The 24,859-nt window shown below is 43.8% G+C and overlaps 1 protein-coding gene and 1 long non-coding RNA gene across 2 annotated transcripts in view; one reads left to right on the top strand and one right to left on the bottom strand.

The window, feature by feature from the left end:
* RHOJ (ras homolog family member J) overlaps window positions 1–24,859 on the bottom strand; it is a 51,937-nt gene that overhangs the window by 11,852 nt on the left and 15,226 nt on the right. The window lies entirely within an intron of this gene.
* Window positions 6,774–12,126, top strand: LOC121070837. The gene is made up of 3 exons (XR_005820260.1): window positions 6,774–6,999; window positions 8,728–8,844; window positions 11,762–12,126. It is a non-coding gene; the product is annotated as an uncharacterized LOC121070837 (long non-coding RNA).

Genomic DNA, 24,859 nt, shown 5'->3' with positions numbered 1-24,859 from the left:
TGGCAAAAAGCCCCAGTGCAGATGCAAATTGCTGCCTTGCTGCAGGAGTTGGTATGGCTTGGAGATTAACTTTTGGATAGCAGTCCAATCCATCTCTGATATGCGGCATATCCATAAGGATGTGCTGCAATGGTTCCTAAGTTATTTTCTGTGCTCTGTGGTTCATGAAATCACGGTGAATATTTCATAGTGGGTCTGTGGAGTCACACTGAACAGTTACTGATAGTTTGCACACCTCAGTTTGGCTCTTGGTGGTATTCTGGAATGGCTGAGGTGGAATTAAGAGGTCAGTGGTGTCCTACCACTACTCTTCACCTACACAAGGACTAAGAAATTTCAGAAAAATACACCACAGGTCTACCCAGCTTGCATATCACTTTTAATTCTCCTTATAGCATCCTGCTGTGAATTTCTAGATGGCACAACACATTTCTTTTTCCTTTTTCCCCATTCATCTTTGTATTTTTTTTCTTGTTGCTTGTTCTAATCTATCTCATCACTGGAGGATATCCCTCCTATGCACGTCACCTCTCTAAGTTCACAGCTACAACCCCAGCAGAACAGTTTTGCTGGCATAACTTCAGCAACAGCAAACTGCTGTATTTGGATCCCCGGCTCTGTATGCAGAGGGGATCAAATGGCCCACACTGACAATTCAAGTGATTTCTGGCTCTTGCAATAATGTTGTCTAGATTAACGTATTAGTGCTGAAATTTCTACCACAGCAAAACAGATGTCAAAATAAATGGGTTTTGCCTGTGAAAGCATCATGGTATTTTTATTCTAAAAGTTTATCAGTCTGTCTTTGTCAGGCAGAAGATCATTCAGCATGTCCACTTGGTAGGTCACATTTATTAGCTGAGATTTTTCTGCTAGATCCGTAGGTCTTGCTTTTGGCTTTATCTTGGTTTACTTTTACTTACCCTGTCACTATCTTTTCCTGTCCTCCAGTGGCCAAGCCTATAGGAAGCCAATGGTGAATTCTTTTGCGGTCATGGGGGTAACACAGGCTCATTTACAGGCTTGTGATCTCAGTTTTATGAGTAGTCTTGGAGTAACCAGATAAATACGAACTCTTCTCGCCATTTACTGGCTGTTCTGATTTAAACAGATCGATGAATCAGAGTGTATATTCTTAGGATTACAAACCTGGAAGACAATCTTACAGCATTTTGGTTGTATTGCACTTAAATGGCATGGCCTTTAACAGCAAGTACAGTGGGGTCAGCAATAAAACACGGCCAAATACTTATGCAGCCCTGATTCTGATTTAGCTCCAGTTTGTGTGGCATCAGACGGCACAACAGTGCAGATATTTTCCTCCTTTCACTTGGTGGTTTTATCCAAGTGCAGGATGGGCAAAACACTGCTTTAAAAATGTTTGTTGAATCATAACTTGGCTAGGTATTGCTTGTTGGAGTTTGAGCGACTATTTTGGGTCACCTTCAGGGCTTTGTTGCAGGTCTGTACCTGGTTTTTTTTGCTGATGGCCCTAAACAGACTGTCCTGCTTGGAGGCCACAGCAGAAAGGTAGTGCTAGATGGAGTGCTGTGTGTGGGCTGGGTCTGGTGTGTGGACACCGAACTGGTCTGAGCTTGGAAGCTCTGTTTTTAAGTAAGTGATCTGTTTGGGGATAATCTGACCCTCTTTTTCGATGTTCTTGTGGCCTGTGTTTCTCCAGATTCACCTGTCAATGGTCAGTCTTTACCAAGCTCTTTCCCTATTGTGTTTCATTTCCTTGCAGCAAAGCTCTTGCTACTTTGTGGGACTGAATCATGCCTTTGGAAGAACCCTTCAGCAATGCTCATGGTCTGTACTGATGTAAATGGTCTGCAGCCCTCCCAGAATCTCTTCTGCTTGATTAATGGCATGAAGCAACAAGTAAGTCTCTGGTATGACACCAAACTAGGATGCAATAGTTCAGATGCCCTTTGCTTAGGTACAGGGAAGTGGACGTGCACATCACGAGGAATTTTTCCATTCCTTTGAAATGCTTGCAGAATCAAAGGGTTGTGAAACCAGTGGTCAGCATATATGCAATAGTTTAGGCAATGTCTAATGTGATAGCACATGGGAGAAGTCATCTATTTATTCTAGTGCCTAACTGCCAACAAATTAAGGTCCAGCTGCTTTGGAGAGAGATGCCAAGAGCCTGACAGCAAGCAGAGACAGCAGTACCTGCCTGGATGGAAAGACTTTCTCATTTTTGGGGGCAAATTAGTCTGTCAAGCCTTGAATGTTCATAGGAGCCATCTTATGCCCTTGCTTTCAAGCTCTGACATTTAAATTTGTGTATTTTTCTGTTTACTATGATCGTATGTACCAGATGCATGTTATTTTACATAGACTAATGGACATCAGTATAACAACTACAATTCAGGTTGACCTGCTGGAAGTAGTAGAAATGCCCAAGTCGTTTTTTTTTTTTTTTTTTTTTTTCCCAGCTGGGAAGGAGGGTAAAAATCAGTAAGATGGAAGAGCAGAAGTGCAGGTTTTAGTCAGCTGCAGTGGAATTTAGATGGAAGTTTTGAGTTCTTACTGTTTTAAGGGATGGGTAAACTCTTGACCAAAGTTTTCATTTCTAGATAGAGAGGTCTTCACAATGTATGCCTTACAGATTTCCATTCACTTCCAAAGGCCCTTATTCATGCAGGCCTTGCTCAAGAGGAAACAATACTGTCAACTTCAGCTTGTGCCCAGTTTCAGAATGCTACTGTAAACCAAACTTCTTTGTTTGTAAGTTGTCTTCTTATTTTAATTCATAATCCCTAAATCGGGGTCTTTATGGCTGAAATGTGAGGATCTTTTATGCTCCACTTAGGGTTCGAAACCCAAACATGCCTCAAAGACATTTAGGTCTCTAATTCCCTTTGTTTCCCACAGAAGTCAGGCACCAAAGTAGCCACTGGGCTACATGTTCCAGGCTTTAAAAAATAGCATTTTGGATATTCAACAAGAATACAAAGTCATTGTGGGTAGTGTGTCAAGTGCACTCATGAATCCTGGTTTTGGTCATATTTTTGTCCAGAAATATCTTCCTTTAGCTGACCCACTGGAGGAAAATAGGAATAGAGTTGAGAGGGATTAACCTCTCACATGCTGCTTTGATTTTGGTTGGGCCAGTGTCTAGGGAACTTCTTTTTAGCTGCTGTGGGCCTATCTTCAGGAGATCTTACTCAGCTGTATCTGAAGCTGGGAATGCTAAAGAAATCTGAAAATGAAAGCCCTAAGGGCTCTACCAACTGACAACCACCAAAAGAAACCAGTCAAAAAAAGAGTAAGAAAGGCATTAATGACATATCCCCATCACTCAGGCTAGGAATGACAATCAACTCAGCTGAGCTCTGTCTTCCCGCCCCTGTAGCCCTTCTCCCTCAGAAATACTCCCTTTGCTTTGACTGAATGCTGTGCTGCAGCATTGTGTGGCCAATGCACAATGAAGACAGGCTGAGGGAGTTGGGGTTGTTCAGCCTGCAGAGGAAAAGGCTCTGGGGAGACCTTATAGCAGCCTTCAGACCTAAATGGGGCCTACAGGAAAGCTGGGAAGGGACTCTTTGTCAGGGAGTGTAGTGATAGGACAAGGAGTAATGCCTTTAAACTAAAAAAGGGTAGATTTAGAATAGCTATTAGGAAGAAATTCTTTACTGTGAGGGTGGTGAGGCCCTGGCACAGGCTGCCCAGAGAAGCTGTGGATGCCCCATCCTTGGAAGTGTTCAAGGTCAGGCTGGATGGGGCTTTGAGCAACTTGGTCTAGTGGGAGGTGTCCCTGCCCATGGCAGGGGGGTTGGAACTGTGTGATCTTTAAGGTCTGTTCCAACCCAAACCCTTCTGTGATTCTATGAACACACTCATGGCAGATGAGAAGCAGTGTTACGGGACCCCTGGCTCACCCTGGGCCTGCAAGTGCCCCATGACTCAAGCCTGGGTCATTCTCTGCTCCCACATGTGAGCATTGTCTCCGGGAAATCAAGTCACACGTCGCTCATGGCATGTTCCCTAATTTCCTCCTTTGTGACAAACAAGATCTGATTACAGGAAAACTGATTTCTACTCAAAATTACCCTGCAGCTTGAGTATATTCTTTCTGAAAGGAAAGTCAAAAGCATGGTGTTTCGCCCTGTAATTGGCCTAAATACTGTACTTTAGATGTAAATTGTACTAAATGCCTTTCTTTAATTACTCCTGTAATCATCTACTGCTGGCTTGTACATGCCTTTGCTAGCCAGCATTTTTCAAAAGAAGGGCTCTGAGTAAACCTCACCATTTGCTGTCACCTCATCAATGGATGAGATCTATGTTCTGCTGAACAAAGATGTTTGCCCATCTGATATTTACAATATCTGAAAAACATTTCCAGTCTGCTCCCTGAGGTGGGAGCACAGAGAGGCCTCCAGGGCCAGGATTCAGCTGATTTTACTCAGTGGAGCTCTTGGTCTAATGAGGTGGTGAAGAATTCGCTTTGTCTGTAGGCCACAGACATTTAGTGATTTTAAAGCCAGATAGGATTCATAGAATCATTTTTTCTGCTCTAAATAGCTTATCTAGTGTCTTCCTACAAGGCATATTTTCTTGTTCTTAGATCATTCCTGTAGCTCTTTTCCAAATTCTTTTTTTTTTTTTCAAGCAGTCACTAGGATGAGACAGTGTGGCCTAGTAATGGTTTCACTAACGACCTAGCCAGCAGTAATATGACTTTCCCATTTCTACCTGTCATTCCTCAACTGCTGACCTAAAGCTTGCATTGGTTGATTATTCTCATTATTTAATGAGTCTTGCAGTAGGTTTTTTTTTCTTTCTCTTTTTTTTTTTTTTTCTTAAGGCCAAAGTCAAGTCATTCCTGGCTTTTGTAAGTGTTTTGATTATTGTATTTTTAACTCTTAAGTTGCATGGAAAACCTGGAGACTGTGACTCAAATGCCTTTTGAAGCTTCACAAGGTGGGGGGCAAATAGCCATGTGGAGTCCTGCAAAGTTCTAGTGGTATGGAAGTCAATGTTAAAGATTTTTGAAAGTCTGGGTTTGACTACGCAGAGACAAGCTTTATCAGCAGGATGTTTCAGGTTCTGCTGGAAGTATCTGAGATGCAATATCTAGATGTTTTTCAAAGTTCCCTTTCCAGGCAACTCTCCACTGCCTCTAGGGATTACTCTTCCCCTTGGGCTCTAATTTCTCTCATCTCCCTCGTGATTAGGGTTGAGTGAAGACAGGCAGGAGGACATGCGCATCAACAGGCATACCCTCCCCTTGAACACCATCTGTATGAGTTTTAGGATTCCAGTAGAATCAGTGGGAAAATGCCCAACCCTGACCTGCATTGCAGCTGCATTGGGAAAGCAGTCCAGCACCAAGTGACAGCTCTATTGTCCTATTCTGCAACAGGAATGGATTCATCCATACAGTGCCATCCCACAAAAAGATTTGTGATTTACTTTGTTTTGTTGTTGTTGTTTTTATTTTATCATCTTGAGAAGAAAGAGGCCATAGATTAATAACGTGCCCACAGCTCTCCACAGCTGTGTATTTGCTGTGCAGAGACAGCTAACAGAAGAGAGGTACCGGTCCACCAATCTCTTTTATTCAAACAGCTGATATGAGGTGCTGCAAATCTTCCACAGTGCATTGAGAAGATAGATTTCAGTGTTAGCCAGTCTACATGACAAAGAACACAACAGCAGCGGAAGTGGATTAGGAAGATCAAGCAGAGTGAATCTGGTCCAGAAATGGTTGAAAGAAAATGGAAATTCCCAATGCTTTCAGAACAAGCACAACACTAAAACATGAGCCAGCTTCTTCCCAGTCTGGGACATTACTTATTTATAGACAGCATGAATGAAGTTGATTTATCAGAATCATTGACCTCATTGTTTGTAAAATCAGCACTGGAGGATTTTCTCTGCTTCTCAGTGAGTTATTGCTCTGCTAATCAATCTTTGAACAAATTCAGCTTTGCCGATAGGCGAGTCCAAGGGGCTTTGGAGTCTCTGCAAGAAAAGCTGTGCCCAGTTCCTCCAGTAATACAGTCCTGAGGGAGCTGTTGGGACCTCAGTGTTGTGCAAAGCTGTGTTAGATGGAAAAGACTACCACGACTGTAGTGCCTTGGGAATTGAGGAACAACTGACGTTGTGTCTGAGAGTGTTTTGTTAGGTTTCATTCTGTCTAAATATAGGGCTCTGCACTGCAGCAGACTGGTAGGTGCTTCCCGAGTAGTTCAGCTCCCTGTGCATCATCAGCTGTCCACATGGAAGGCAGTTCTGCTCCTGAGTTATGAACTAGTAATAACTGCTTAAGTTATTACTTAATGCACTAAATTTGCAGGCAAGCAGACTTTGTTGTGTGCATTTCAGTGATACTGTAGTTAAGGATCTTTTTACTCTTTCCTGAAAGTAATAGCTCTAAATCCAAGCAAATGTTAGACAGAGGAACAATGTAGCATGAAGTAGTATAAATAGAAAGAACATGAACATATTAAAAATATTATGATCACTCCTAAACAATGAAAAATACTAGATGTCTTCTTAACCCTGATGGAGGGGAAGTGCCCTTCATGATATCATGTGGTTTTTGTGGCATTGAGATGAGTGAAAGAACAAAATTTTGGCTGTGACTGTAGTGTGATCCTATCCAAAAAATGAAAGGCAGAATGTAGATTATTATCTATATCTATATTTTTAGCTCTACTAAATATTTTTAAAGTTTCCATTACCATAACACTGTATCTAGGAATACATGTTTTGCTGAAGCTGGGGTTATGGCTCAAGTCAATAGCAGAGGCTATTGTACTAGAGCTCTGAGATAATTAAGAGTTACTGATAATTGGAATAATCTTATTACTATTCTATCTGTCTGTGCTGACCTGTCTTGCAAAAGACCAGATGCCATGGCATTTTCATTTATTTTAACACAGATGGAGTCAGTCAAGACTCTTTAAATCAGCTCTTTATTGAAACCTAATTCTGCGAAGAATGTATTTGGAGTCTCTTAACAGTGATGCTGAGAGCATGGTAAGTAGAGCAAGGAGTGTGAATTTTTCTCCAGAGAGAAAAGGTGGGAACAAAGGGAGTGTTTGAGTGTTTGCCGAGCTCCTCTCTCCTGTCCATGTAAGGCAAAAGTCATTTCTCTAACTGCAATTGAGTGCTGGGGAAAAGACTATCTACAAAGTTATGACAAGCATCTGATTATCAAGGGAACGTGAGACGTGATAAATCGCATTGGAATAAATGGAAGATTAGTGACAAAATGAGACAAATCTCACTGTGATCTCACTGAGTGCACAGGCAATTCACAGGTTGTTTCACAAAATAATTCCAGAGGCTGGCTGTGCAGTTGGTGGAATCAAGACAGCTCTCCGCTGCTTCTCTCCTTGTACTGCTCAAGAGTCAGAGCCAGATTTATTTATTTTTTTTGCCTGGGAGGCAGTGAAAAACAGCCTGCAGAGGCAAAGCTCTCTAACAGCACCGTCTGTTAGGCACTGCTGTCTCCCTAAAAGCAGTGGTGATCTGCCGTCGTCCCTGTTAGATGGCAGCAGGAGCTGAGCTAACGCTGATGGAAGGGCACAAAATCCCTGCTCTGCAGCCAACAGGTTGTCCTCACTGCAGGCTGCATCACGAGGTGATAGAGCAGCTATTTCACTCTGACTTACACTGGCAGAAGACACTATGCTCTGAACTTGTGAGAGATCCCAGGTGCTTGCTAAGAGGGACTTCAGCAAAGGCATTTTAATCCTCAGCAACTATGACACCAGTGGATTGCATTCTTTGAGGACTGAGGCTGACAAGTTGGGGATCTTTCATGTCTAGGACTGCTGAAGAGTTCCTGGTTAAGAATGGCTAAGGAGCATCTTGATGTGTGCTGGCCAAGCTGGTTCTCAGGGCCACCCCAAATTAATCAGCATTAGTAATTGTGGTAGAACAACCAAGGAATGAAGTGCACAGAGCTGTATTTCCCATAACAGCCTGATATGAGGGGAAATATGACTGACGTGCAGGAATACAAACTGAGAAGCAATCACCAGCTTGGCTGCTGTCTGTGCAGAGAGCCTGGGTTTCCTATTCCTTATATGCAGGTGCCAAGCAAGCTGAGCAGATCTGCCTTGAGCTGGCTGCAGTATCTGATGCAAAGATGTGGGTTGTGATGGGCTGAGGTGTGTTTGGATGCTGAATTTGGGCACAGAGCCACGTGGATGTCCCTGAGGCACTGCCATGTGCGTTTGAGCAAGTCCCCCGCCGTCAGACCTGTTCTGCTCAGCGAGCAAAGAGGTGCCTCAGGCATCAATCCAGGTTATGGCAGCATAATTAAAAACAGCATCTCTGGTGCTTGAAAAGCAAGTACCTAATTCTGGGACTATGGAGGGCCATGACAAAATTGCTGCTTTGTATTCCCAGCAACAAGGTTGGGAAACAAAAATTGTGCTTAGCTTCAGGTACCAAACTTCAGCTGCTGTTTGCCTGCAGCTTGCTAAGATCAGCCAAACATTTGTCCAGAAGCTCTAAACACACATGACTGAGGAAGCAGAAATGTTAAACACCACAAGCAGAAATCTCGGAAACATTTAAACGTCCTGATAGGAAAACCTGAAGTTAGAAGTTTTTGTTTTGTTTTGTTTTGTTTTTCTTTTCTTTTTTTTTTTTCTCTTTTCTTTTTTTTTCTCCTCCCTTGGCTAGCATGGAGGTTTTAAACATTGGTAATGCTTGCTCTACATCCTGCTGAGATGTCTTCCACTTTCTTCTCAGTGTGGCAGCCACTGCGGACAATGAACTGATTGTCGTGTTGGAAAAACAACAGATGCAGATGGATGAAGTGCCTGGTCTTAACCCTCTGCATGTTTGTGTGTGCGTACATGAGAGAAGGTGAGTGCAAACCTGAGCCTGTGAGGTCCTTAGCCTTTATTCCAGTGTGTTTGCACTCATATGAAGCAGAAGGTGGGACAGAGGGAGATCCAGCCCCCATGACCTCAGAAGCGTACTTCTTACCCTTACATGTCTGTGGGATGTTTGGTGGCCTTTTCAGCCCAGGCTGGGTCTTGCAGGACCCAGCTGCGTAGTGGCTGCAACCCAGCCCTGGATGTGGAGAAGGGGCTCTGAAGGGCCTGAGGATTTTGTTCTTTGAACAGAAAAAAAAATAAAAATAAAATCTAAATTCCTGCATAGAGCTGGACAGGAATTTTCAGCTAGAAATATTGAGTCAAAATTTTGCAGGTTGTTGCAAACCCATTAAAAATAAGGCTGATGCAAATTGGTGTGAGCACCCCTTTGATTTAAAAGTCTTGAAATGAAAGAGCTCAGCTTTTCCAGCAGATCCTCTTGCTTACTTATTTATTTGCAGGTTTGCTCTTAGCATGTTTTATAATTTTTAACCTCTCATCCTGTTCTACACTGAAAATTAATTCTGAAATGTGTGGCTTTTTCAAGAGAGAGGAATTTGTAATGGGTTTCTGCTTTTTAAACTCCTAACTCTTTGGTTAGAATTAATGCACCTAACCTTTCCGTTAATCATTCCACGCCTGAATGCTATTTTTGAATCAGGTCATACGTCGCAATTCGACTAAGTTTCCAGGAATATCTTGCACTCCCTGTTGGCTGTAACTCCACTTAGACTGTATTTAGTCTTGAAAAAAATTATTAGGCTTCATTCACCTTTTCTTCTACCTCACGAACACCAGAGGCAGCTCTGCTGAGCTCAGAGGAATGACTTCTAGCTGGGAGGAACATCAATCATAATGTCTCCTGGTTGGAAAAATAACTGAATGAATTTTGAAACAAGCAATGTATATTTTTATGTAAATTGCTCTTAAAAGACTTTATTTTAAAAAGCAATGGTCACTTTAGTCCCAGAAGAGCAGATATTTATGGTGAAATGATTATTTTTATAACATTTCCTTTGTTCCCTTAAACAAAAAAAAGAACCTCGTCAGCAAAATACAGCATAGCAGCATATACCTCAGTTAAAAAAAAAAATCAAAATATTAGCCAATATGAAATTGGCTTCTCTGCAAATTATTCTTTCATCTGGCAGAAATATTATTTATTTTCCATCTACCATTATTTAAGACTGTATTTTCTCAATAATTGACTGAAATAGAGCTCTTAAAACAGGCATTCTGAAAGATAGTTTTCAACATAATGCCTGGCAGTTTTTTTCTATTTCACACTGCTCTCCTGAGAGCGGAGCAGTTCACACCACCCCACCACCCTCTGCCTTGTTTTCTGAGGCTTTAATCTGTATTGGAAAATGTCGACACACTTCTTCAGTTACATGAAAGCGACACTAATGGGGATCAGATCTGACTTCAGAAAAAAAAAAGGACTTTGAAGAAAAATCACATTGCAATGTGTTGCAAATAAAGGGGAAATTAATCCAGGTAGAAAATCCATATCTACTTTCTGCAAATTATTACCAAGCATGATACAATTTGTGCCTTTGATTTGAGTCGCTGGCTAGCACGGTGAATAGATTTTAAGCTGTGTATTTTACACAATCAGATACATTAAAAGCCTTGTTTTTAAGGAAGACATTGTTCTCTGTTTCTATTTTTATGACGGCAACACCTTGGATCATGACTCCATTGTATCAGGCCTGTGCAAACACGGGCAGAGACCAGTCTGGCTCTGCAGAGCAAACATGCTAACAATGAAGGTGGAGAAGGAAAATTTCCTGTTTCGCAGGAAGGGAAGCAAGGGGTGATGCAGCTCCTCAGGGCCACAGCGGGCAGCCCGGGGCTGCTGTGGGTGCACAGCCGGTATCTCCTGAGCCTCCATCCAGGGCTGTAACGTCCCACACCCAACCCTCTCAGCTGGACCATCAGATAACCTTTTCTCCCAGTTCCTGCCCTGTCAGAGTAACGTGGCTGATGAACTTCCAGAAATTCATTCCGCAAGTACATCCACGAAGAATCAAGCTGTCAGGTTAAGTAAAGCAGGCAGGGGTGTTTCCCTATGCCAGCGGGTGAGCACTGAGTTATCCCAGCCAGTGACCTGCCCCTGAATGTTCCCCTGATAAGAGCAGGTAAGAAAAGGCAGGTAAAAGCGGGACGCAAGGCTTTTGGGTTGGTTCACCCATTTTGTGCTGTGGCTGTGGAGCTGAGCATTGATTTAGGAGTGCTGCAAGGGAAGGAGCTCACAGCTGTATGGGTTACAGCAATGCCAGGGCTCTCCTATACCAACCCTGCGCTTGATTTCTGAAGCTTTTGCTACTGCCACAGACTGGCATTACAAAGAATATCCCTGTGGCTGCTTGCAACCCCACGCATACAAGGAACACAGCCACTGAGCTGCATCAGGAGGGAAGTGCAAGGGGGGCCTGATGCTGGTTTTAAACCCTCTCTGATGCTACCTGCATGGGGTGGAGGAAGCACCCTGTCTGGGATGTGTAAGTCTGTCTGTCTGTCTGTCTGCTGGCACTCTGATGCAACGGGGCACTCTGCTCTGCAATTAGTGACCACATTGTGTGCTCATTATGGCTTGCGGCAAAACGAAGTGAAAGGAAAGGGGAAGTGAGTGTGGACTGCAGAGCTTTGACCTAGAACCTGAAGACATTGTGGAGAGAAAATGTAAAAAGCATTTTTTTTTGTTTTAATTGCTGGTATTTTTAGTGCTTTGAGCAAAACACCTTTTTTCTTTCATTCTATATTTTTCTGTTCTTGTTTCAACCTGATGTCTGTCACAGGGACACTGGGTAAGCCAGGTAGACTTTCACTCTACAAAATAGAGAGGGTAGAATAAACTCAGCTGCTTTCACCAAGAGCACTTTTGTCTGTTTTTTTCACAGATCCCAGGGTTATCCAGATCTCCAATCAAAGAGAAAAAAGGACAAAACCCGTGAATGAAATGGTGCCTACACTTTGGCCAAAGGCTTTACGTAACCAGGCAGGGAGTTGCTGCAAGGACAGGGCTGTGCAATCTCGACTGCATGGGATGGGCAGCAGGAAGGCAGTGATGGTGCAGTGACAGTGCCCAGTGCACCTCTTCCAGGCTCAGCATCACAGCCTATCCACTCTGTGCATCCCCATTGCCTGGTGAGGAAACTGTGTAAGTCTGAAGACAAAGGTTTTCCTAAACGCTAACACCAACAATGCAAAATCAAGCAAAATCCCACCCTGTTCTTGAATATTTTGGTTAAAACAGAATCTGGGGAAGTACTGGTCAGGGAAATGCTTACAGACCTCCGGCACCAGCAGTGGTGCCTGGAGTGTCCTGGTGGCTGCAGGATAGACAAGCTCTGCTGTACTTGTGCTGATCCAGCACTGTGACAAACATTACGTGCTGTGGGACAAGAAACAGTTTACATATCCCTGTCCAGAGGGCCACCATGCAGCACAGACCACAGAGGCCACTTTCCTAGCACAGCTTGCCAACAACAAGCTCTATGTGTGTGTGTGCAGCATTTGCTTTCGTGTTGCTTGCTCCTGGGCCGTGACATTTTCCACAGATGCTGGCTGAGATCAATCTGCACCTGGACATGTGTATGGAAATGGGGTCACAATTACCCAGTTTGTTTGAACAACTGTGGTTTCGGCCCTAAGCTCCTTTTTTTTTCCCCATATGCTTACGGCTCCTGTTTCTAGCAGTTTGATGCCTTGCATGTACTAAATCTTTACTGCAATAGATGCACTGCAATTACTGTCCTCTCCCACTGTACAAACTAAATTTGCTGTTCATTTCTTTCCCCTCTGGCATACAGCCAGTTTGTCTGTTGTTGTTTTCAAAGCATTTATCATCATAGCCAAAAGTAAGCTGCAATATCTGGAAGCTATACCTACATTATTAAATAACTCTGAGAATACTCATGGAGAGCAGGGCTTTCTCTGGCTTGAAAAACATACCTTTGTACTGGAGGGAGAGTGTTGAATTTCATTTTGCTAAGGTTCTTGCAGGGATGCTAGAACAAATGGGCAGCTCTTTCAGTGTAACGTAAAAATAGCAAGTCTAAGTGCTTCCTGGTCCTCTTGGAGATTGAGCATTCAGAGACACAAGTCTGGGAGAGGCTTCCTGGGTTGTTTCATCCTTGGAGTTGACTTAAGTAGGTTGGAGCTAGAGGTGGCTGCGTAAGCTCATTGTTTAAGTGACTTTCACAATATGTAAGGATTCAGGATCCATTGTCAGTCAGAACTGGGATTTGGAGGGGGATGGAGAGCTCAGGACACAGGTAGGATTGCAGCCTTCTCACATGGCAGAATTTCCCCCTGCCAACTGGCATAGCTGCTCCGTGTGGCTTTAAAACCATCAAGTGGAGCACGGATCATAAGCAGTGATGGAAATCCCTCTGTCCAAACCGAATGGAGGCAGCAGGTACGTAGCAGAGGTATGTGACACAGCAGTCTGGCATGGAGTGGCATGGACAGAGCTGTCTCGCTAGCTGTGATGCACACAGCTATTTTTGGCAATTTAACTGCCCGGGCAGGGATGGGTCTGGTCTGATGCAAACTGGCACGCTTCGCTGCTGAGGCTCATATGGCTAACACTGATGCTTGGCACATATTCTTGAATTGTTTCCCTCTTAACTTGCCACCCTTCTGTCTTTGCTATTTGTTTTTAATCCTGTCTCTAGTCCTCATGCAGTGAGACGTCTGCAAGGCAGTGCTGCCTGTATCTCTAAGAAGGATGGAATGACACCTTGCCGTAGATATAGAGACATTGGTAACACCTCCTGCTGTCCCCAAAATCCTGCCACAGGTCATCCTGGAGAGCAGGAGCCCACTGCTGCTCTCCGTGTCTGGACAGGCTGGTAAGGTACTCTGGTGCTGGTTTCCACACGCACAATTTTTGGTAAACTTCTACTGCGGTGTCTTTCCCCCTGACTAATGTAAAAAGATAAGGTGTTCCTAATCTAGTTATTAGAAGATCCACGGCTCTGCAGGTCAATGGAGATTTAAAAGCATCACTTAATAGCTGAACTGTGCTGCTGACCTCTGACTGTAGCTGGTGCTTGCAGGGAACCCAAAGCAGCTGCTTGGAGAGGAGCTGTGATGTGTCTGTGCAAGAGGCAGCCCAGGGCCAGAGGCCGATTGTTTCTCTGAGTCGGTGGCATTTTTTCTTCCAGGAATTTTGCTGCATCGTGACTGAAAGGTCATCTTTCTCCTAGCAAGTGAAAGAGGCTGACCTCGATCCCACCACTGCTCCGGGGTCCTTGCTTATAAGGACTGCTCTCATGATGTGGATACAGAGGAGGGGAGGGGACACTTCCACTGGGTTTATTCCCAGTTCAAAACATTACCAGGAAAAACCCTGATAAATCTGAAAAACCTGAAGGTTTCTCTTCAGTTGCTGCTGTCTCATTTCCCCCTGTCAAATTCCCTACGGGCTTGTCATCAGCATTAATCTTGCTTGTGCGGTTCATTCCGCCCTGATCTGCGCTGCTCCCCATCCTCGTCTGAGTCAGCCTGGCCACGGGGCCGGGGCAAGAAACAGGCACTGCTCACACACCGCATCCCTCTGTGCTCCGTCCTGCTGTGTGCTCTGCAAGCACCAGCCATGCCCAAGTCCACCGTGCCACGCCTGTCTGCATGCTGCACGCTGACATTTAGGGAACAGCAGGCTGACTTCCAGCGCGGGGGATCTGTGGGACTCATATTACAGAGTTTAGGAAATCCCCATAAAATATCAGCTCATTAGATGTGCTCCGTAACAGAGGCACATCAACAATGAGTCAGATTTGCTGTTTGTCATGTAGCTCACGGTCAAAGCGCGCTGAATAATTGCCCGGCTTCCTCGTGTGCAACAGGGAGAGGGCAACAGGGAGGCGGGTGATGTGCTTACAGCTCGGTCTCACGCTGCCCACCCCTGGCAATGTGCCTTCTGACATCCCTCCCACCGAGGAGGCGCCCAGAGTGCCAAAACTTGCTTTGCTGATGAAGGCTGAAAAAATCTTTCCCTGCATTTGACGCCGGATTTGTATAACAGGTGCTTTTAATGGAAAGATGATTTCTTAAGAAATTTCCTTTTAAATGGAAGTCTGCAGAAGATGTTGTATTTCAAAGACGAAACTGGCTACTTTTCTCTTTAGAGAAAAGACAACGGAAATATTGACAGACATTTTAGATAGACAAAGGAAATATTGCATCAAAATTATAGGAAAAAAAATAGTAAAGCCTGGTTTAAAGCGGTTGTGTTGAGTGTTGCTGCTAACACAATTTCTTTGATCTAGGCCACAGAAGGAAGCAAGAGCATCCTTTGGTCCTGGATGGAAGATGTACGACATCCTCCTCCCGTGACACAGGCTGCCGCTGCTGTCTGAACCAAGTTCATCCGCAAACTGCTTCTGCATGCATAAACTTCAAAACTGCTCATGGGAAGGTTAGTTACACACGGGGACTTGCAAACATCTGACACTTGTGCTGACAGGAGAGCTAAAAGACGACGAAATGTATCTGACAGGCATGCTCTTCCCTTGCACGAGACTAAGAAGAGAGAGCATTTGTCAAAAATGGATGCAGTGTGTGCGTCTCTGCTCTCACGTGGTTACGGTGCAGCCTTTGTAGATGCATGCCTGGCTGTGTGGCCTGCAAAAAGATCTTCTGTCCCTTCAAACGCCACTTACTATCAAATCATGGAAATGCTTAGAAGCCAGTGTTGACATTAATGCAAACAGATCTAAAAAAATTTCTGGTAAGGTTCCACTGGTAAGCACTTCGGCCTTAATCTTGTGGGTGGATGTGTGTGGGCAGATGCTTTTGTTCCTGCAGAGCCTCTCTGAGGGCAGGGAGAGCGCACACAGGGTTGTAAGTCAGCTGTTCGCCCAGAGTTTTTTGCTGGACAGGGTCTTAGTGTGGGGTTTTGAAAAGCAGCTAAATGATTTTAGTCTACATGTCCATCAATTCTCAGCAGGAACTGTAATTCATAAGTGACTTAGGCTCTTTTGAAACTCTGTTGTTGCTTTATTATTTAAAAATTATTGTTTTATTTTTATTTTTATTTTTCCCAACCATTCACACTATATTCTATCTTGTAACCAATCATTTGAGCCCAAATTTTGCCCCCAACTGTTCATGTAAAACCCCAGCTTCAACCAGCCAGACACCAAACAGATCAAGGATAAGCATGAAAACACGAAGAAGTCTGTGGGATTTGCATAGATCTTACTGCATATGCATATGCAGCAAATCTTGGACAATCCAAAATTGAATAAGTTATCTAAAAACATGTTTTTTTAACTGAATCTTGAGTTTCACTAAAATCTTTTTAATAGCAACACAGACATTAAAATACCAGTTGAACACTTAATTTCAAAGACTGGGACCTGTGGTATGTGTGCACCCAATTTTTTTTCTTGGCAGTAAAAAGAACTTAGTGAATGCAATTCCTATAAGGTTTGTGACAGTAACTTCAAGATTTTTCAGTGAGAACAGACTACTGCTGTCTTAAATACAATGCTGCTAGAAAATGCTGCAAAAGTTTGTCCTGCCGGAGAGACTGTTTGTTCTTCCACCAGTACCACATGTAGGAGCTGTGCTCTCAAGAGACATCTGTTCCTGAAAGACCCCTTCCCTTCCAGGCTTTCCGAGGTCATGCTTCAACATGAGACTTGAAAATCCTAAATGTCAGCAAACAGTGGGGCAATCTGTTAAGCGCATTCAGAATCTAAATAGATTGTCTTTTTTTTTCTTTTTTTTTTCTTGCTGTGTAAGCTTAAAAATGTAAAGGAATTCCATCAACTTGCTACCAAATCTATTGTTATCCTGCCTGCTCTTCCAATTTAGTGACTTCTGCATACACACCCAGAGCTGCCTGCCTATCACTCAGGTTATGCTTTCTGTTCATTGCTTTTGCAGCATTTCTTATGTCTCTCTTGGGCTGAATCCCACTGAGTCAATGGAAAAGTCCCGTTGCTGGACTGGAAGCAGGAAGGGGCTGTTAAGACTCCTTCTAGTCTGAACTTGACACTGCCTGTAATTCACAACATATGCAACCAGAAGGGTAATAATAGCCCAGTAAGGAGGGTTACCTTTTACCCTTACACGGGAAATTAGTGTATTTGTGTGTCTGTCCCCTCTGTACTCCCCTGTGCTCTGCTTTCAGAGATCCTCAGGGTAGCAATGACACTTTGCACAGAAGGTTTGAGAGCTGCCACTTTGAATATGAAAAGGAGCGATAAGCTTTGTCAGAGGCTCAACCAGCCTTTGAGGTCAGCCAAACAAGCAGATAGTGCTTGTTGGGAGTTCTGTTAATAAATTACAGCAGCTTTACATTAGGTACCAGCCTGCTATTAGCTGACACCCCTTCTGTGGCTATCTGGAAAACACCTCTCCGGCAGCATATGGCTAGTGTGACCCAACACCGAGTGACAGCCAAGTGCAGGGCGTTGTTTTGAGCTCTCAGATCACCAGGGCTGAGTTTGCCCTTGCTCTGAAGGCGAGCTCACGAGCTGCACGTAAGGATGAACAAAGAAGGTTGCTGCTAATCCCGTTGGCTTGTTTGTGCGCTGTCTTGGCATCAACCCCGGTGCAAGAGATGTCGCTTAGCTTATATATGGCTGAGGAAAGTAGGGGAAAGGAAATAAAATGCTGCAGGAATAACCCTTCACAAGTACTAAGTGCTGGAGAAAGTGAAGACTCATTTTCACTTCGGAAAAGGGGATTCTGGTCTGTAGGCTGCACGCAGATGTGCACGTCCTGCATCTGGGATGCAACGGGGACTCCGTCTGCTGAGAGCAGCAAGACCGAACTTTGCAGAATGTGAAAAACAGCCAAAGCCTCCACTGTATAAAACATACTGAGGAAAATGGCTCTGTTGTACCCAGCTTTCCATCTTTAATACAAAAAGACTGCATTGTACTTTTCCTGCACAGCCTGAATACAAATTCATAACTATGGTCAATGTGGCTGCCCTGCTTCCACAAGGTTTTTCTTACAGTCCCTGCTTATTAAAATGTTAAGTCCTTCTTTGAAATTCCACCTCCAGTGGAACAGCCCTTGATCAGCCGTCCCTGGGAAAACAGAGCGAGCTATGATAGCAAAAGCATTGTGATGGACTTCCCTATGCTCTCTTGTCATTTTTTGAAAATTTTCCATTATTTTGAATAAATGCTCAGTGCTGCTCTGGAAACTTGGTTGTGCTTTTGATTCTCTATTATCAAGCAAAACATAACATCATTTAAAACAAACACCCGAATCAGAAACCAGTCCTTGGATAACTTGGGAAGGGCCTGCTTTAATAATATTTTTTAAATGATCCTGTGACTCAAGTGGCATTGAGCTACCATATCCATCTGGCCCTATGTATTTAGGTAAAAATTATTTTTCACAGAAGAGAAGATCTGCAGATAATATTACAAGAAGGGATGGAAGATGTTCCAACAGGCTTTGTAAAGGATTCATAGTTTACTTGTCTTCCTCTTTCTCTCCTTCCTGTCTCTTTAGATTTAATTATGATCCTTTTTCCTTGTTCCTTTGAAAACAACCTTTAAAAAAATGCAGATGCCTTTGGAGCTGCAGTGAGAAAGCCCTCAGCTCACACAATGAGAGTCTAAAGAGAATGATGTGAGGCTGGAAGATAACTTTAGGCAAGTCCACGAGAAGGGGTAGGGTATAAACAGGGTCCCAGGAAGTCTCCTGACTGCATCTTTACCTGCCAGTGTAAAGAAAGTCAGTGGAAACAGGAAAAAAGCAGAGAGCCCAGAAAGTGGCATTTGTATCACTAGGTGTGCTGACAGGTAATTCGGTGTCTAAATATTTTACACATGTAACATCTTGTGAAGATATGAATGCCTGTTACATTTCCTCCTAAACCATAACCAGCATTGTTAACAGCATTTCCCCATTCTTGTTGCCATTATTGGCCTTAGTCACAAAGATGGTTGTCACAAGCTAGCTTTGACACCTCTGCTGCTCTCAGTTCAAAGAGATCCACCTCCTCCAGGTCTGACTTTTGTGGAATTGCTCCCGGTTTCCACAGTTTGAGGCAGACAGTGTTGTTTTATAGTTTTAAAATTGATTGGGAGGAGGAAGAGAAGAAGGGAAGAAAACAGAAAGGCAGAGGGGGAGGAGACAGGCAGTACAACAGGCAGTGTAGACTATTGCCTAGCTTTATTTAACGGGTGCTTTCAATGGCTGGGAAATGACACCAGAAATTTCACAAAGGCAGAATATGTGTTTCAATGTATAATTATATGCTTACAATGTAGTGATACGGATAATTACGGCCATTATAAAAAAATCCTCTCTTTTTCTTTTGTATTACAGCTATTTCATAGATCATAAAGTATTATCCACTACACGATTTGGAAATTACTTGTTTGTTGCTGTTGTTTGTTTTGTTTTGCTTTTTGTTTGTTTTTCATCAGTTACTACAGGTCATCACTGCCTATTTTTTAGGAACAACTCACTAGCAAATAATACAAATGAAGACAAAAACAATCCTACACCAGATCTGCTGCACTTACTGACCATGATCACAACTGCAGTCCCGGGACAGGCAAATGCTAGCCCAAACGACTGTCAAGATCTGGCCCGGTACACAGCGTTTTTTTCAGTAAGTGGCAATCTCTCATCTCATCCACGTGGACATTTTGTGAAGCAAAGTCCTAAATTTCAAACCTTGTAGCTTGCACATATGTTCCTACCACCCACCAGGGGCTTGTAAGATTCCAGTTAGAACAGGCACTCTTGATTTTGCTTGCCTTGTACTGGGAGATATGTGAGAGTGCTTGTTTATGTGAGATTTGGGAGAACAAAGGCTAATTAAATCCCACCCTTCCAATAGGATATATATTTTTTCAACCCTGAAGCAAATTTTCTATGTCTGTGTGTTTTGGCTTTTAAACTCAATAGCCTGCAGGCACCAGCCACGTCAGCAAAGAAATGGAAAGCTCATTATTACACTATTAGAAGGTTTAAATCTTAAAACCAGAGACTATAACAACAGCAAATGGGATATCAAAGGCATGCTCTTCTACTTGCTCTTTTCACTGAATTCAGGCCAGAGGGATGCTGTGAAGGGTGTTTTGCTGTGCCTGCACACTCTCCAACCATCACAGTACATTGAGGGTATGATTTTTTTATTTTTTATTTTTCAGTGCTATTATTGCAGATTTTTATTTGTCCAGATAAACCGAATAAAAGCAGATAGGGTGAATTCTGGAGGTAAAGAAGTGCTGTTGGGTCATGTGAATGAGCGTTCATTCCCTGCCCAGTCTTGCTCTGAGCAGTGCCTCTGTGATGACTGTGCCACGTGAGTTTCACAGGGCAGTTACCTCTGCTCTATAACTGGCCCACAGGTTACAGCATGCATTTTACCACCACCACCAACAAAAAAATATTGTGTATTTTGGGCAGTTGCAAGCCATTTAGGCTATTCTGTATGTATGGCACTTGAAAAAAAATGTTCCCTCCTTCTGCCCTGAGCTTCCTATTTTCCTCACTGGTCTCTCTGGACTTGTTACCCTGCTGCTCTCTATCATTTTTTTTCCACAATCCCCAACCTCAATACTTGCACTACTTGAAGCTTTTCCCCACAGACCTTATTTTCTAAATATTCTATTATTTTTGTGACTTTCTGGGACATTTCCCATTTCCAGAGCATCCTTCAGAAGACCGTACCAGGCTGATTCAAAACAGAGTGATCTAAATACAACCTGGTTGTACAGGACATGCATTTCCAGTGCATTGCCCAGTCATTTTAATCCTGTAGCATCCTTTCCTGTGCTCAGGCAGGGGCTGTGCACAGCCCTGGTTTGCACCCATGTGAGTGTGGTGCTTACCCCAGGGTACGCAGGTCGCAGAGTCAGACAGGGAGTGCTATTTCTGGAGGATACTGCCACCAAAAGCAAAATTTCTCTGTCACGAAACTGTTTCTACATAAGCAAAGATTTTAAGGCTTCATCTGCACATATATCCTAGGGAGGAAGTCTGCTGTACCTTGTACTGTTGGTTCCCTAAGGGGAAAAAAATCTGCTTGGAGCAGGTCCTTCGGGGGATTTGAAGCTCCCTGGAGGAATGTGTCCCTGAGCCAACAGCGTCAGGTGCAGCTGATCCCAGTAAAGCCCGGGGCTTGTGAGGGGCTGGGTTGGTTGACAAGGGTGGAAGGATTTCAGGATAGAAGCCAAGAGCAGGCAGGCTGCAGGCTGACAGCACTGTATACTTCAGAGGAGTATACTGATGCTGTACCTAAAAGCAAACCCTAGAGAGCAAAGCTGGCTGGTGTAGCTTGCAAAGTCCTGCTGCGTGGTCTCGGCAAGTCACAAGTGCGAAACATGGTCAGTACATAGGACATCTCTACATGAAACATCAGCAACAGTCCCAGCAACTTTGATTTCTGAGACATGGTATAAAAATTTTTCAGTCCTAGTGAAAGAGGCTGTGAGTCAAGGTATTGCCTCCCAGGGTTTGTTTCTAACCCTGTGGATATTTTTGGGAATTGCCAGGTGCCCTCCTGAAGTTTCCAGTTTAGGTTTAGGTCTGATGGGACCAGAGGCACTAGCTGGTGTCTGAGCCTACACAGAGGGTACAGTGATGGATAGTTAAAAATGAAACTTGCTGATACCAAATAGCATAGAGATTTTGCATCATCTGTTAAATACCAGAAATTAATTTGATTTTCACTTCCACCCCACCACTGGAAGACAGTTACATCTAAACCTTCAGCCCACAGCAGTCTTGGTGGGCAGGCCCTGTGTAATTCATGCAGAACCAAGGTGGGAGGATGATCATTTCCACTCTCTGTAGGCTGACAAACAAAAAGCTTTGGATGGCTTTAATGGGCCCTGATGAGACACAAGAACAGCATCAATTTCAGCTGTGTCTGAGTGCTTCAGCACAGACACAACACTGAATTGATGGCAAAAGTGTGTGGCAGCAGTTACTGCCAGGAGAGTTGTTCTGGGAGGAAACACACAAAAATCATTTAACTCCCTCCCTTACTGCTCTAAGTTAATTTGGACATGCTATATTCCCAGCACAATTATAAATTTAAAAATAAGCACAGCCAGGGCTTTAGCTGGAGAAGGACCGCATTAGTGCCACACAAAAGGCTGGAGTGTAGTTTACAAAAAGCTGCTTTTTAAATCGTATGCCTACAATCTATTCTTTCTGGAACAAAATATGGTACTTCCAGCCTACAATATGAAGTGAGTCATAATATTGCCATTCTGCTCCCAGCATAATTGGAGCATACCTATGGTATGAAGTGGGAGAAATATTTGGCCAAGAAGAAAGCTCCAGAATTTTATGTACTGTCAAGACATGCTTAATAAATAGAGAGTATTATTTTCATATTGCGTAATTCAGACTTTGCTCATTCTGGGGTTGTTTCAGCAAAACATGTAAGTGCGTGCTTATCTTTAATTAGTGTTTAAGCCAAGATGACTATTAACATACTTATGGGAAGACCCTAGGGGTCAGGCTTCCTGATGTATATGGAGGCAAACATATGCTTGCACCTGCATGGGGGCTGAATGAAGCCTCGCAGGTAGGTGCAGAGAGTGGGTGTTAGTGGCAGAAAGCACATATGCATGCCATGGTCTGTGGTCCTTCATCCTGTGCTTGTGCTGTTTCCCTCAGGACAGACTTCAGTGGTCTCCTGAGATCAGTCATGTGAGCACAGAGTCAGCTGGGAAGACTTTGGAGCAGGGTATGAAATTCTCATTGTGACGATGTTCTCCAGAATGACAGCAGGCACGTTGCCTTCAGCAGACCAGATTTCATTCCCTGTGTGTGAACAGATTCCGAGAGGAATGATCATGTTGCCTATGGCCAACTGTGAAACGTTTTGGCAAAGGAACCAGAGCTTGAACTTGAACTCCTTCAGGTGAAAAGCAAACACAGGAGCAAGCTGTGTGCATATGATATGGCAAGTGAGGCAGCTTGTGGGGTAAGCTTTGGTCCACGACACCGACGATTTGGCCTTGATTCCTGCCCTGCAGCTGTGTGACTTTCTCGACGTCAGTTTGAGTTTTGACCAAACAGCCCAGAAAAGTCTCTTGCTCTTGGTGATGAGAGCTCACAGAATCATAGCACCAGTGAACATTTGAACCCTCCAGAGTGTGAAGTAATAATGGCCAGCTGGTGCCATCTCAGTTGGGAAAGCAGTTAGCAAACGGCTAAGATATGACAATTAAATCTGGTTTATACCACACCAGAGAGGACTGGTTTGGATTGGCTTTCAGAGGATTTCAGAACAAAGAAGTTTCTCAAAATCTCTGCCCCTTCTGAACAGCAACATTCCTTTGTACCAGCAGGATCTTTGGACTTCGAGTTTGGGAACAGATTCTGGAAAACAGACGGGGATCCACTGCTGAGATCCTCTGGTCAAACCAAGGTGACAAAACTGACAGAAAAAATGTATGTCCTCTTGTAATCACAGGAAAACACTGGAGGCAAGTTAATTTGATCCCATTCATCATTTCATCATCATAAGCTTACAATTCCCTGTGTAATTCTTTAACAAGGTGAAACAATAGTTTTGAGAGAGTAGTCTCAGGGCTGTATCCTTCTGAACAGCCTGCCAGCCTGTGTGGCCATGTCTGCCTTGTCCTCCGGGTTTGCTCACCTCCAAGAACCTGTTTCCTTACCTGAGGGTATGTGGATGATGGCAAACGGCAGCAACAGTGAGTTTGTTCTAGCAAATTTGCTTTCCTTCGTATAAACATTTTTCTCTGGATTTTATTTCCGCCCCTGTTCCTTTGGATGTATTGATCTCCGTAGGCTTGCGTCTTCCTACTTTAAGATCTGTTTTCTTTTAAAGCCAGCTACGTGTCTGGGAAATATACACTCTGGTGTTCCAAGAGGGCAGAGGGAGGTATTTCTAGAAATAGCAAGATGACAAACAAATAGAGAGAAATTCTGGTCTTGGCTACCTTACTGTAAACTCAGCCCATGGATCTTTTTTCAGAACTGAGGTTTCCCATCTGTCAATGGATGGCTATAAGTCCCAGCAGATGTTGAAGAGACATCTGGAGTGTATCCCTTGCACTCCCAGTGTCAGTGAGCATCACCCAGTTGCAATATACTTTTGCTGACCTAGGGGAATTTGTGGTCTTCCCTCCAAACAAATGGGTGGTTGCAAAAATTGCGGTATGTCTGACATCCTCTCCTACAGTTACTAAGAGTCTCTGATACCGAGACTCTGGCTTAGCACTTGTCTTTCCATAGCCAAATTTAATGAGCATCTAAATTAGCCATTTTATAAACTAATGGGGTGGGTGCTGAGGAATGGGCTCTCTGCCATGCTGCGACAAGACCATTAGCAACGGGGAAATTGGGAACCTTCAGCATGCAGGAAGCTGAATGAGTGGATTTGAACCTCTTTGGAATGAAAATGAGGGCAGGGGATTTTCCAAGGAACCCAATGTATTTTTCAAAACTCGTCAATTGAATTTGAACAGGCTCTCCAGCTGCCTTCAAAATCTTCAACCTCAGTTTTGAAGGTGAGAAAGAGGAAATTTTCCATCCTCCTACATCTGGTCACAGCCCAAGGTGCCCAGTCAAGGGGGGAAAGTCTTCCAGCCAGCCACATTTTTCTGAAACAACTCAATTGTACAGAGTGAAAGCCAAGGCCCAGCTTTGTTCTGGGCTTTGCATGTGTTTTCAAGTCAGTGTTTATTTTGCCTGATCTGCCCTGACTCTCTGGTTCCTGTTAGTGTTCTCTCCTATTGTTGCTGGTGAACTCTGGCCCTTACCGGGATTTATGGTGTAGTTGCCTTTGTCTGAGGAGGTAAAGGGGAGATTTTCCAATACTGGAGTGCCAGGACAAAAGCAAGGGCAGAACGTTTTTGCTTTTCCATCCCATTCTACCCCTTTTATCTCCTGCTTCCTCTCCTCTGGGCTGTTTTTCATCAGCAGCTGCCCTGCCTCTTGTGGTTGCTCTTTGCCCCCTGTCCCTTGTAGAGGCATGGAGCTGCCAAGCCTCTGCCCTGTGCCAAGATGCCATATATGTT

Source organism: Cygnus olor, chromosome 5, assembly GCF_009769625.2.
Source record: "Cygnus olor isolate bCygOlo1 chromosome 5, bCygOlo1.pri.v2, whole genome shotgun sequence".
Classification (NCBI taxonomy): domain Eukaryota; kingdom Metazoa; phylum Chordata; class Aves; order Anseriformes; family Anatidae; genus Cygnus; species Cygnus olor.
Note: the sequence above shows the minus strand (reverse complement) of the source record. Positions and strands in the feature narration are given on the sequence as shown.